This window comes from Chiloscyllium plagiosum, chromosome 1 (assembly GCF_004010195.1).
Source record: "Chiloscyllium plagiosum isolate BGI_BamShark_2017 chromosome 1, ASM401019v2, whole genome shotgun sequence".
Taxonomy (NCBI): Eukaryota; Metazoa; Chordata; class Chondrichthyes; order Orectolobiformes; family Hemiscylliidae; genus Chiloscyllium; species Chiloscyllium plagiosum.
In genome coordinates this window covers 32,243,106-32,255,482 of record NC_057710.1, presented here as the reverse complement: position 1 = coordinate 32,255,482, position 12,377 = coordinate 32,243,106, and the positions used below count along the sequence as shown (strand labels likewise).

Below are 12,377 nucleotides of genomic sequence, written 5' to 3'. Positions count from 1 at the left end.
TATTGTGCTGTGGTAATCAAGCACTGCAGTACTCCAGTCATCAAATGATCATTGTTTAATGAACAAGAGCACAAAGGAGATATCTTTTTTTTGTATCAGTTGGGTGCCAGAGGGTTGAATACACCAGTTGTCCTGGAATTATTATTTGATTTTGATCAGTTTCTGTTAAAGGTTTTTTGTTTTTTGTTATTGTGTTCCTTTGGGGCTATTCATTAACTTTAATTGGTATATTGAAAATATATTTTAAAAATACCTCAGACATATTCCCCTTCAATGAGTTTTAAATAGGTAATGTGGTCATTTTTTTCTGGTTTACTCAAAAGAATTTGAAGAGACATAAGTTGATAAGTGAGTCCTCCAATCTTCCATGGAGAATACAGGGTGGAGGATGTTGTACATAGCAGTCCCATGTCATAAGTATTAAGGTGGTTCATGAATTCTCAGACTGATTATCACTTCTTTGGCCTTAAAAAGTCCATGTTCCAAGTATTTATATGTTGTGTACGTTTGCAGCCCTGCTTGGTAACTTGAAGGGGCTGCTCTAAATATAATGGAACAAGATTTTCAGGTTGTAATGCTGCACTATATAGTCATCTTCTTAGTTCATAGTACTTTTCTTTTAGCTGCCAGGCTGAATAGATCATTTCAATTGTAGATCTTCTTGTTCTTCAATCACACTGGGATTCAGGGAGAAACATTCAGCCAAGATCTACCATCTGATAAGTGCGACCCTCAGGCACACCTTCCCATGATGATCTGTAGGGAGATGGCATTGATAATTAATGCAATTGCTACAGTTCTTCTTGTTCTTGTACACGGTCACAATATTTGCATTACACAAAAGCACTGTCCTTGCCTTTAGCAGACACAGACGTTTCTACAGATATTGTAGGTTTGCCAGTTTCCTGTGCTTGAGGAGTTCGGGTGTTGCAGCATCAGCATCTTGAGTTTGGCCCATTACTAGCCAGCTAATAGCTTTGCAAACTGCCTCCATTGAGGGTTTGAAATGCAGTTTTGCTAAAAGCACTGTCCAGATTTTCCATGTTCTCTATACATTATAGATGTAGTTTGTGTTTCACCTCATCTTTCCCAACTGTCTATACAGTTTTGGATGTAGGTTTGCTCGCTGAGCTTGAAGGTTTATTTCCAGATGTTTCATCACCCTACTAGGTAAAGTCTACAGTGGAACGCAGGCGAAGCACTGCCGAAAATTCCTGCTTTCTATTTATATATTTGGGTTTCTTTGGGTTGGTGATGTCAATTCTTTTGGTGAAGTCACTTCCTGTTCCTTTCTCAGGGGGTGGTAGATGGGGTCTAATTCGGTGGATTTGCTGATAGAGTTCTGGTTGGAATGCCATGCTTCGAGGAATTCTCGTGTGTGTCTTTGTTTGGTTTGTCCACACAACAAACTGCCATTCCTAGATGTCACAGCAAACAGCCAATGGGGAACTTCAAACCAGCATCTTCAGGAAAGCAACACATACAGACCAAGTATTGAACTACAGAAGCAATCACCCCAACATCCACAAACGAAGCTGCATCAGAACATTACTTCAACGAGCCAACGCATACTGCAGCACAGAGGAACTACGCAGAGCAAAGGAAAATCATCTATACCGTGTATTAAAAAAGGATTGGGTACCCAATGAAGACAGTCTGCCAATTTCTCAGCAACAAACCCAAACAAGCAGACAAGACACGTCCAGAAACCCTAGCCACCCTCCCCTACATCAAAGGCAACTTGGAAATGGCTGCCAGACTACTCAGACCTCTTGGCATCATGGTAGCCCACAAACCCACCAACACACTAAAACTGCAACAAATGAACTTGAAAGACCCCATATAGACAACTAGCAAAACTAATGTAATTTACAAAATACCGTGCAAGGACTACATTAGACAAACAGGCAGAAAACTAGCCACCAGGATACATGAACACCAACTAGCCACAAAAAGACATGACCCTCTCTCACTAGTATCCTTACATATGGATGAGGAAGGATACCATTTCGACTGGGCATCAGTTTAAGATAAGAGGGGAAAGAATAAATGGGAATCTGAGGGGCAACTTCTTACACAGAGGATGGTATGCATATGGAATGAGCTGTCAGCAGAAATGGTTGAAGCAGGTACATTAACAACATTTAGAGTCATAGAGTTTAAAAGGTATTTGGATAGGAAAGGTTTAGAAGGATATGGGCCAAGTGCAGGTAAGTGGGGTTAGGGTGAATGGACATTTTGGTCGGCATGGACCAGTGTGGGCCAAAGGGCCTGTCTCCGTGCTGTAGGACTCTTGATGACTCCAAAATCCAATATGACTCCTCTTAGGAACTGAAGAGGACTGGAAAAATGATGGATTTTATGCTGCAGAATAGATAGGGAAGGTGCCACAGCCAGACACAAGGAGTGCCAAAGATAGGAGAGAAAAGATACAGCTGATGATGATTAGGTGTCAATAGGAGAAACTAGGTCTGCTTTACTGGATGTAAACACATGAAAAGAAGACATTGGAGAGAGGGGTTACTCAATGGAATACAGAGTTCATGGTCTGATGTTGTTGAACTCTAATATTAAAATCCTGAATACTGTAAAGTACCCAAATGAAAAATGAATAGCTGGTTCGAGTCATAGAGCAAGCACAGAAACAGACTTTTCGGTTCAAGCCATCCATGCTAATCAGGTATCCTAAATAAATCTAGTCCCATTTGTCAGCATTTGACCTATATCCCTGTAAACCCTTCCTATTCATATACCCATCCTGATGCCTTTAAAATGTTCTAATTGTACCAGCCTCCACCACTTTCACGCAGAGGATGGTGTGTATATGGAATGAGTTGCCAAATGAAAAGTTGTCCCTTATAAATCTTTACCCTCTCACTTTAAACCTATGCCCTCTAATTTTGGACGCCCCACTGCAGAGAAACATTTTGTATACTTACCATATACATGCTCCTCATGAATTTATAAACCTCTAAAAGGTCACCCCTCAGCCTCTGACTCTCCAGGGAAAATAGCCCCAGCCTCAACCTATCCCTATAGCTCAAACCCTCCAACCCTGGCAACATATTTGTAAATCTTTTCTGAATCCTTTCAAGTTTCACAACATCCTTTCTATAGCAGAGAGACCAGAATTACCCACAGTACTCATTAGGTTTCACTGGAACACTGCAAGAAGGTTTGGATAGAAACGTTAAACACAAGGGTGTGCTGGTGTATTGGAATGGCAAGTGAAGGATTGGACTGGATCTTTCTTGTGGACAGAGCCTATTTCACACAGTGATCACGCAGTCTGTGTTTGGTTTTGTCAATGTAGAGGATACAATGTGAGCTGTGAATACAGTAGGGAAGATTGAAAGAAGGTAAAATATTTTGATATTTGTGTTCCAGAACCAGCCATGCTCTGGCCAACAGTTACAACATTGGTATCTACTTTATAACACGGAAAATGGCACAGTTATGTCCTATGCATAGACGCAGACAAATCCAACCCAACCAATTATTGCCTTGTCAGTCTACTACTGATCATCAGCAGCGACGGATGTTTTATTGATAGTGTTATTAAATGGCACTTGCAGAGGAATGCTTTGATTTTCCTTACATCAAAAGGAATGAACTGCAGATGTTTGATGATTGCATCAAGTTAAAGAACATTCCTCAGCTACTGAAGCAGTCCTTGTCCAAATATGGCAAGACCTGGTCAAAATCTAGATTTAGGCTGTTAAGTGGCAAGTAATATTCATGTCACAGAAGTGCCAAGCAATGACAATCTCCAACAAGACAATTTAACTATTGCCCCTGATTAGTAATGGCATTATCATGCCGAGTCCCCCACTATCAACATCCTGGAAGTTATCATTGACCAGAAACTGAACTGGATCAGCCCTATGCATACTGAGGTTACAAGATCAGATAAAACCAGGAATTCTGTGTCAAGTAACTCACCTCCTGTGAATCCATGCCAAATTACTATCTACAAGGCACAAGTCAGGAGTGTGGTGGAATGCATTCCACTTGCCTGGTTGGTTGCAGCTCCTTGGAAAAAATAAGGACTGCAAATACTGGAGTCAGAATTGAAAAGCGTAGCGCTGGAAAAGGACGGCAGGTCAGGCAGCATCCGAAGAGCAAGAGAGTCGACATTTTGGGCAAATGCCCTTCCAACACCTCTAACAACATTCAAGAAGTTTGACACCATTCAGGACAAAGCAGCAATCTAACATATCCTAGGTTAGGCGAGACCAAGGTGAGAGGGGAAAGATTTAAAAATGATCTGAGGGGCAACTGTCACAGTAGGCGGTGCATGTATGAGCGAGGGCTGGCAGGTACAATTACAACATTTAAAAGGCATCTGGATGGATACATCAATAGGAAGAGTTTAGAGGGACATGGGCCAAATGCTGGCTAATGGGATTAGACAAGGGCCATCCTGACTTGGAATTAGAGTATATCGCTTTTCTTTTACTATTACACAATGAAAATCCTAAATGTCCTTCCTAACACCCTGTAGTTGATCTGCAATTGCTTGCTCTGTGTAGCATAGTTGTGTTGTTTGTTTTAAAAACTTCTGACTAATATAGTGCCCTTATCTCAGATGTTCCAAAGTTTCCTTGTGGCATGTTTTAAGCAAGTAAAGGTATAAATTACACAAAGCTTGCGATAGCAGTAAAGATAAAATGGTCTCTGTTCTCACTCATCTTTTCCAAGGACTTAATGCCTAAGGCATGAGGGTCATGCTTCAAGGTCCCTGCCCACATTTGCACTGAAATCCTCAAGTAAATGAAGACGTTGTGGTTTAGGAATTCTACTCGTGTCAAACTCCAGAAAGAATTGGTCTTTCATCATTAGTGGAGCACAATGCTGATCATCGATTAACTGCATATGCTGAGAAGTGGATGAAGAGAACACTTTCAGGTGATGCTTTGTAGAGTTGGGAGCTATAAAATTGTCTACGTTTTTCAAAAACTAGACATTGACTTCTGGTACCCTTCTTCATTGACTGGCTGTAAGAGATAGAACAACTTCAACAGCTGACTGGGGCCAAATGTTCTCAGGTAAAGGGACGGCTGGAAAATGGGAAAACTTTAGAAATTAGATAACCAGAGTCCAGAGAAAGGAAAGGCTAGTAGGTGTAGGGAATGCTGGATGACTGGAGAAATTGAGGGTTTGGTTAAGTAAAAGAAGGAAGCATATGTCAGGTATAGACAGGAGAGATCGAGTGAATATTTAAAAGAGTATAAAGGCAGTAGGAGTATACTAAAGAGGGAAATCAGGAAGGCAAAAAGGGGAAATGAGATAGCTTTGGCAATTAGGGTAAGGAGAATCCAAAGTGTTTTTACAAGAGGCAGATAGGATAAGGACAGTTAAGGGTCTTTTAGATTCGCACATGAATTTGCAAGGAATGGAGGGATATGGACCAAGGGAAGGCAGAAAGGATTAGTTTTATTTTGCATCATGTTTGGCACAACATCGTGGGCCAAAGGGCCTGTTCCTGTGCTGTACTGTTCTATGTTCTAAATACATTAAGTACAAAAGAGTAATTAGGGAGAGAATAGGGCCCCTCAAAGATCAGCAAGGCAGCTGTTGTGTGGAGCCACAGGAGATGGGAGAGATACCAAATGAGATCTGGATGTAGGTTTCCTCACTGAGCTGGAAGGTTCAATTTCAGATGTTTTATCACCATACAAGGTAACATGTTCAGTAAACCTCCGGATTAAGCACTGCTGAAGATTCCTGCTTTCTATTTATATGTTTGGGTTGGTGATGTCAATTCCTATTCTTTTTCTTAGGGGGTGGTAAATGAGGTCCAAATCAATTTGTTTCTTGATAGAGTTCTGGTTGGAATGCCATGCTTCTAGGAATTCTCTCGAGACACGCATAGAACTGGCTCAAAGGTAGGAGACAGAGGGTGGTGGTGGAGGGTTGTTTTTCAGACTATAGGCCTGTGAACAGTGGAGTGCCACAAGGATTGGTGCTGGATCCACTACTTTTCGTTATTTATATAAATGATTTGGATGTGATCATACAAGGTATAGTTAGTAAGTTTGCAAATGATACCAAAATTGGAGGTGTAGTAGACAGTGAAGAAGGTTATGGGCCATTGGGCTAAGGAGCGGCAGATGGAGTTTAATTTAGATAAATGTGAGGTGCTGCATTTTGGAAAAGCAAATCTTAGCAGGACATATACGCTCAGGTCCTGGGGAGTGTTGCTGAACAAATAGACCTTGGATGCAGGTTCATACCTCCTTGAAAGTAGAGTCACAGGTCGGTAGGATAGTGAAGAAGCCGTTTGGTATGCTTTCCTTTATTGGTCAGAGTATTGAGTGAGCAGTTGGGAAGTCATGTTGCAGCTGTACAGGACATTGGCTAAGTCACTTTTGGAATATTTTGTGCAGTTCTGGTCTCTGGGATGTTGTGAAACTTGAATGGGTTCAGGAAAGATTTACAAGGATGTGGCCAGGGTTGGAGGAATTGAGATATACAGAGACGCTGAATAGGCAGGGGCTGCTTTCTGTGGAGCGTTAGAGGCTGAGGGGTGACTTTACAGCGTTTTATAAAATCATGAGGGGCATGGATTGGATAAATAGACAAAGTCTATTCCCTGGAGTGGGGAGTCCAGAAGTACAGGACATAGGTTTAGGTCGAGAGGAGAAGGATATAAAAGGGACTCAAGGGGCAGCTTTTTCAAGCAGAGGGGAGTGTGTGCATGGGATGAGCTGCCAAAGGAAGTAGGTGGTTTGTACAATTGCAACATTTAAAAGGCATCTGGATGGGTATATAAATAGGAAGGGTTTGGAGGGATATGGGCCAAGTGCTGGTAAATGGTGCTACATTAGGTTGGGATATCTGGTTGTCATGGACGAGTTGGACCGAAGGGTCTGTTTCCATGGTGTACATCTATATGACTCTAAGACCATGTGGCTGAAATCCCGCTAGTTTTTTTAAAGACTTTGTGGTTGATGGAGAAGATGGAGTTAGTTATATTCAGGATTGAAAATCGATTTTGAAGAATGGTTATAATATTTTTGATGCTGCTGTCAATGCTTTTTCTTACTTTTACATTCTAAAAAATCTAATTTAAAAACCCCTTCGGTTGACTCCCTTTTCACGGATTTTGATAAACTTTCTGTTCATCTGTCTTCAGAAACTGCTGAGTGGTTTCTGTCCTTAGCTTACATTTTCGGCTTCTGAAGAGTTTTATTCTCCAGATTTTCGACAGACGCTTACCGTCAAGTCGTGACCCACACTAAGTCCGACCTGCGTGGACAAATCGCCGCGATGAAAAGGTCCATCGCATGTTCACGGTTGGACGACTCCACCCATCTATTCTCTGTCCTCATTGGGCTAATGTGGCTGCCAATCAATCAAGACATTAGTTGTCAAACACCGACACCTGAACCCCACCTCCATTGCGCTGATTGGAGAATCCTCCCTCGCCCCGCTCCCTTTCCGTGCCAATCTTTGCCCGCTGCTGCACGTCAGGAGGCGAAGGGCGGGGCTGGAAGCGCGAGAACACTCCCCATTCTTCCTCCCTCCCGCCTGAATACGCTCGCGCCGCTTACTATTCCCTGATTGGCAGCTGCTTGCTGTCCCCACCCCCACGAATTAACGGTTGGAGAGGAGGTGGGTCGGGCACGCGGGACTTTGCGTTAGAATTGGTTGGAATTCCTGTCAATAGAAGCAGCCTAGATTTCTGCCCACCCTCACGCCGTCTGTGGTTGCTATTAGCTCAGGCTGTTACGTGAAAGGAAGGGCAATATCTCTCCATATATCTGCTTTCCCTTTTTTTTGCTAGGTTGGGTGAGGTTTTTTTTCCTCCCTTACCAAGCACATCTTTTATTATTACAGGATATGGGAAGGGAGAGGAGACACACATATCCATCCGGGCTCCTGATTCACTGACACTCCATCATCAAGGGATTGTGGACTGATAGAGGGAAGAGGCATTAAAAGAGAGGAAAAAAATCTGAAGGGGAAAATAAATAACAGCATTTAACAGTGACTGGGAGAGGACACAACAGGTACCGTCTGTCTATCTGTATCAGCTTCTGCCGTGGGAACATTGTTGCTGTGTTTGTTGATAAACTTCTGTTGTCAGGTATAAAAGGATAATGGTTGAAGGGGCTACATTTTCTGTATTAAACATTGGACAGATCAGGTACCATTCTGAGATGGAGAAACATCCTTTTCGGGGCTTGTCAGGTGATCTAGTGTGAAAGAAAGGACGATGCTATTCTGCGACCTGGAAGATAGCGTTGAGGGAGTTTGGCCAGGTATTCGATGTGCATGGAAAAGGTCGCTGAGTAATAAATTTACAGGATTGTTGTTTACTCCAGGGAACAAGAGTGAGAGAATTGGCGCTGAGTGTACGTGGAAAGAGAGGTTGCTACCATATTCAGTGATCTGTGGAATGTGATTAAGGGAGCTTGTCGATGGTTGAATATAGAGGAGGATTACCAGGTGTGGCTGTGCTGACAAGATCCTCCACTAATGTAGAGGATGAAGTTAATGCAACATTCTTTGCAAAACTTGTGATTCCGCAATCTAAAAGATACATTCATTTGTTTACCTCCCTTGATGTCATGAAGGCTTGCTGAATATGCAGATCCAAAAGCACCAATAATTCAGTTTCTGCACGAAAGTGTTCATTAATCACATGCTCGTAATGTAATTTTTTCTTTAACCGAGCCACTTTAATGGAATCACTTCATCAGTTAAAAATTGAAGTAGCTTGTCCATAGGCTTACAGTATTTGGAAAAGTACATAGATGTTAGCACTATTAATATTTCAACAACATGGGGTAATAAGAGACTTCATTAATGGCAGTTAAAAGATTGAGGAGTTATGGTTTTTGGTGGAGTTGATTTATACCTAGAAATAACTATAAGGGGATAACCTGGGAATTTAAATCTGAGGAAAACTGGCCAAGATTTACTGTGGATATCTTCTTCCTTTGGTATCCAGGCTACAGGATTCAGTAAATCTCCGTTTTAATCAAATGTCAAAAAGTATGCTTATGTCGGGGTTTATTCAGTGGTTTGCAGTTTAATATGTTAACTACTAACCATAAATGGCTAATTGGGAAACCAAATGTAGCTATTGATTGAAATAAATGAGAAAAAAAGTACAGCCACAGGCATGTCATCACTACTTATTCTTGTGGTATATGCATATGTACTCTAAATGTTATGTGCATTTATTGGCAAAATGGTAAGACAAAAGCAGTGTGTGTGTTGTTGATCATTGTTTGCATTATTCCTCTTGCTTACTGCTTATGGGTTATTTACTAATTATTGTGTGTAATACACATTAAAAACTCCAGCTTTCAATGTTATGGAAGTACCAGCATCTGAATAATGAAAGGGGTCCTGTCCTTCTTTTATGGCCAACTCAACCAATGAAAGATTTCAACAGGAGAAATTAATCCTAACAATAATTGCATAACAACATAATAAAAGGCAATAAACATAAAAATGTTCTAGATGGAGAACAGGGACAGTTTAATTGGGCATAAATGTACAGATGAACACTCTAAGCCACACTCTGAAATTAAAATACCATTTGAAACTGGTGGATAATAACCTAGAATCTTCATTAAGATGTGTTGCACCTGAGACTGAAACATGCCTCTAAGTAAATGTGCACACTTAATATATTGCACGTAGGGGGATTGGTTAGCTCAGTTAGCCAGATGAGTAGAGAGCAGTGCAGAATAAAGCCAACAATGTGCGTTCAATCTCCATACCAACTGTGGTAATTCATGAAGACTTGTTTCCGCACCTTACCTCTCATTTGTGGATTGGTTACCTTAAGCTTTATGTAAACAATTGTTTCTCTAATAGAAAGAGATGCCCATGGTCATTATGGATGGTGTTCTTGTGTATGGTGTGTGTGAGAGACACACATTTTTGCACATGGCTAAACTGGTGAAATGCTAGTTGTGCCTCCAAATCATTGGTAATTTGACTTATGGGATTTTTTTCAAGTAATCAAATTTTATGAATTTAAAAAATCAGATATTTGGTTTTCTTATATTTTGTATTGGGAATGAATGAAAGATTGATATAAAGGCAATTTTGATCATTATAGGACCAATGAACTACCTTCCCAATTTAATATATAGCTTATTAGCAAGTGTCATATTATTGGGGATGGGTGGGAGTTGAGTGGGTTTCAGCAAGGTCTTTTTGGGTTACATTTATGTACGTGACATAAGCAAACTTAGAAGGAATTTCTTTTGTGATGTGGAAAAATGTCAGTTTTGTGATTTGTGCACATATATTAGCTCTATGCAGTAGTTAGAGTCATACCGATGTATAGCACGGAAACAGACTCTTCGGTCCAACTTGTCCATGCTGACCACATATCCCAACCCAATCTAGTCCCACCTGCCAGCACCTGGCCCATATCCCTCTAAATCCTTCCTATGCATATACCCATCCAAATGCCTTTTAAATGTTGTAATTGCACTAGCCTCCACCACTTCCTCTGGCAGCTCATTCCATATATGTATCACCCTCTGCGTGAAAAAGTTGCCCCGGAGATCTCATTTATCTTTCCCCCTCACCCTAACCTATGCCCTCTAATTCTAATTGGAATGGTGTTTTGTTTGGCACAATTTGGAATGGATGATATCATTGACTGTTAAAGACTTTCTTTTCCATCTGCAATGTTAAAAGTGTGACGATAGTCTTGGATTAGTTACTAAAATGCATGGAATTACACAATTCAAATAATTCCATGACATCCCAAAACACTTTACAGACAATGGTGTACTGTTTAACAATTGTGTTTAACAGTTAAGTGCAAGTTACTTTAGTAGGAAAAACTACAGCCAACTTGCATATGGCAACCTTTGACAAACAGCAGTGTAATAATGACTTGATAATTTGCTTGTGATTTTGTTTGAAGGATGAATATTGGCCAGATTACTAGGGATAACTTGTGTGCACCTATTTTGAGGTGCCATGGTAGTTTCCTTTCTCCAATTTAGAGAGCAGTTCATGGTCTCCATTTAATGCCTCATCGAAAATAAAGCACACTCAACAGTACTTGCTCAGTCAGAACATAAATGTGAAGGTAGCCAATACCCCTCAAACCTGCTCCCCAATTTAATAAAATCATGGTTCATCTTCTGCTTCAGCTGCACTTTCCTGTTTATATTCCATTTCTGAGAAACTAAAAAAAATCTGTATACCCTGTACTGACTGTGATGGGATGTAAATTCAGAATTTTGTGCTGAAAGTTCTAGAATGGGACTCGAACCTACAATTTTCTAGTGGAGGGGTAGCTTGGAATGCTACCAAATGATCTTCAACTGACACTGTCTATTATTAAATACGGGTTTTGAGAAGATTTGTAGCTAAGGTTGAGGTTCTGGATGTAGGTTTGCTCGCTGAGCTGGAAAGTTTATTTTCATGAAATGAACCTTTCGGCTCAGCGAGCAAACCTACATTCAAATATTAAATGATATCGAAGGTAAATGAATTTAAGTGGTGGTTTTTGACTGGTGCAGACTTGTTGTGATGTCAACCTGTGTGACTATGATAAAGCATGATTTGGAGATGTTGGTTTTGGACTGGGATATACAAAGTTAAAAATCACACAACACCAGGTTTAATTGGAAGCACACTAGCTTTTGGAGCGCTGCTCCTTCATCAGGTGATTGTGGAGGAAACAATTGTAAGGCACAGAATTTATAGCAAAAATTTAGTGTGATGTAACTGAAATTATACATTGAAAAATACCTTGATTATCTGTTGAGTCTTTCATCTATTTGAATACCATGATAGTTTCACTTTTTTCATGTGTAAATCACAAAACCTTTTTTTTTTAAAGTTGCATTCTCAGGTTAGCTGTAACAATTGGTGTTAGCTAGACGATATTAGATTAGATTACATAGATTACATTAGATTACATTACAGTGTGGAAACAGGCCCTTCGGCCCAACAAGTCCACACCGACCCGCCGAAGCGAAACCCACCCATACCCCTACATGTACCCCTTACCTAACACTGCGGGCAATTTAGTATGGCCAATTCACCTGACCCTGCACATCTTTGGATGTGGGAGGAAACCAGAGCACCCGGAGGAAACCCACGCAGACACGGGGAGAACGTGCAAACTCCACACAGTCAGTCGCCTGAGGCGGGAAATGAACCCGGGTCTCAGGCGCTGTGAGGCAGCAGTGCTAACCACTGTGCCACCGTGCCGCCCCATGTGTTCTCTGTCTATACCATGATGTTTAGATTGATTCTAATCTGAAAAGTGAGCTCAGAGGTTTACATGAATTCATGCAGTTTTTTGAGCAAAGTACAATGTAACTCTGCAAGTACAAATTCACCCCACAAACATGTCTGTCTGTCTCTGTCTGTCTGTCTCT

General features: G+C 41.0%; 1 protein-coding gene across 3 annotated transcripts in view; it reads left to right on the top strand.

The window, feature by feature from the left end:
• Positions 1–7,668: 7,668 nt before the first annotated feature.
• Positions 7,669–12,377, top strand: part of LOC122563508 (zinc finger and BTB domain-containing protein 7C) — a 240,135-nt gene continuing 235,426 nt past the window's right edge. For all 3 annotated transcript variants that reach the window (XM_043717424.1, XM_043717595.1, XM_043717351.1), the window contains exon 1: positions 7,669–8,015. The gene's annotated coding sequence lies outside the window, so the exon portion shown is untranslated. The remainder of the gene's footprint in view (positions 8,016–12,377) is intronic.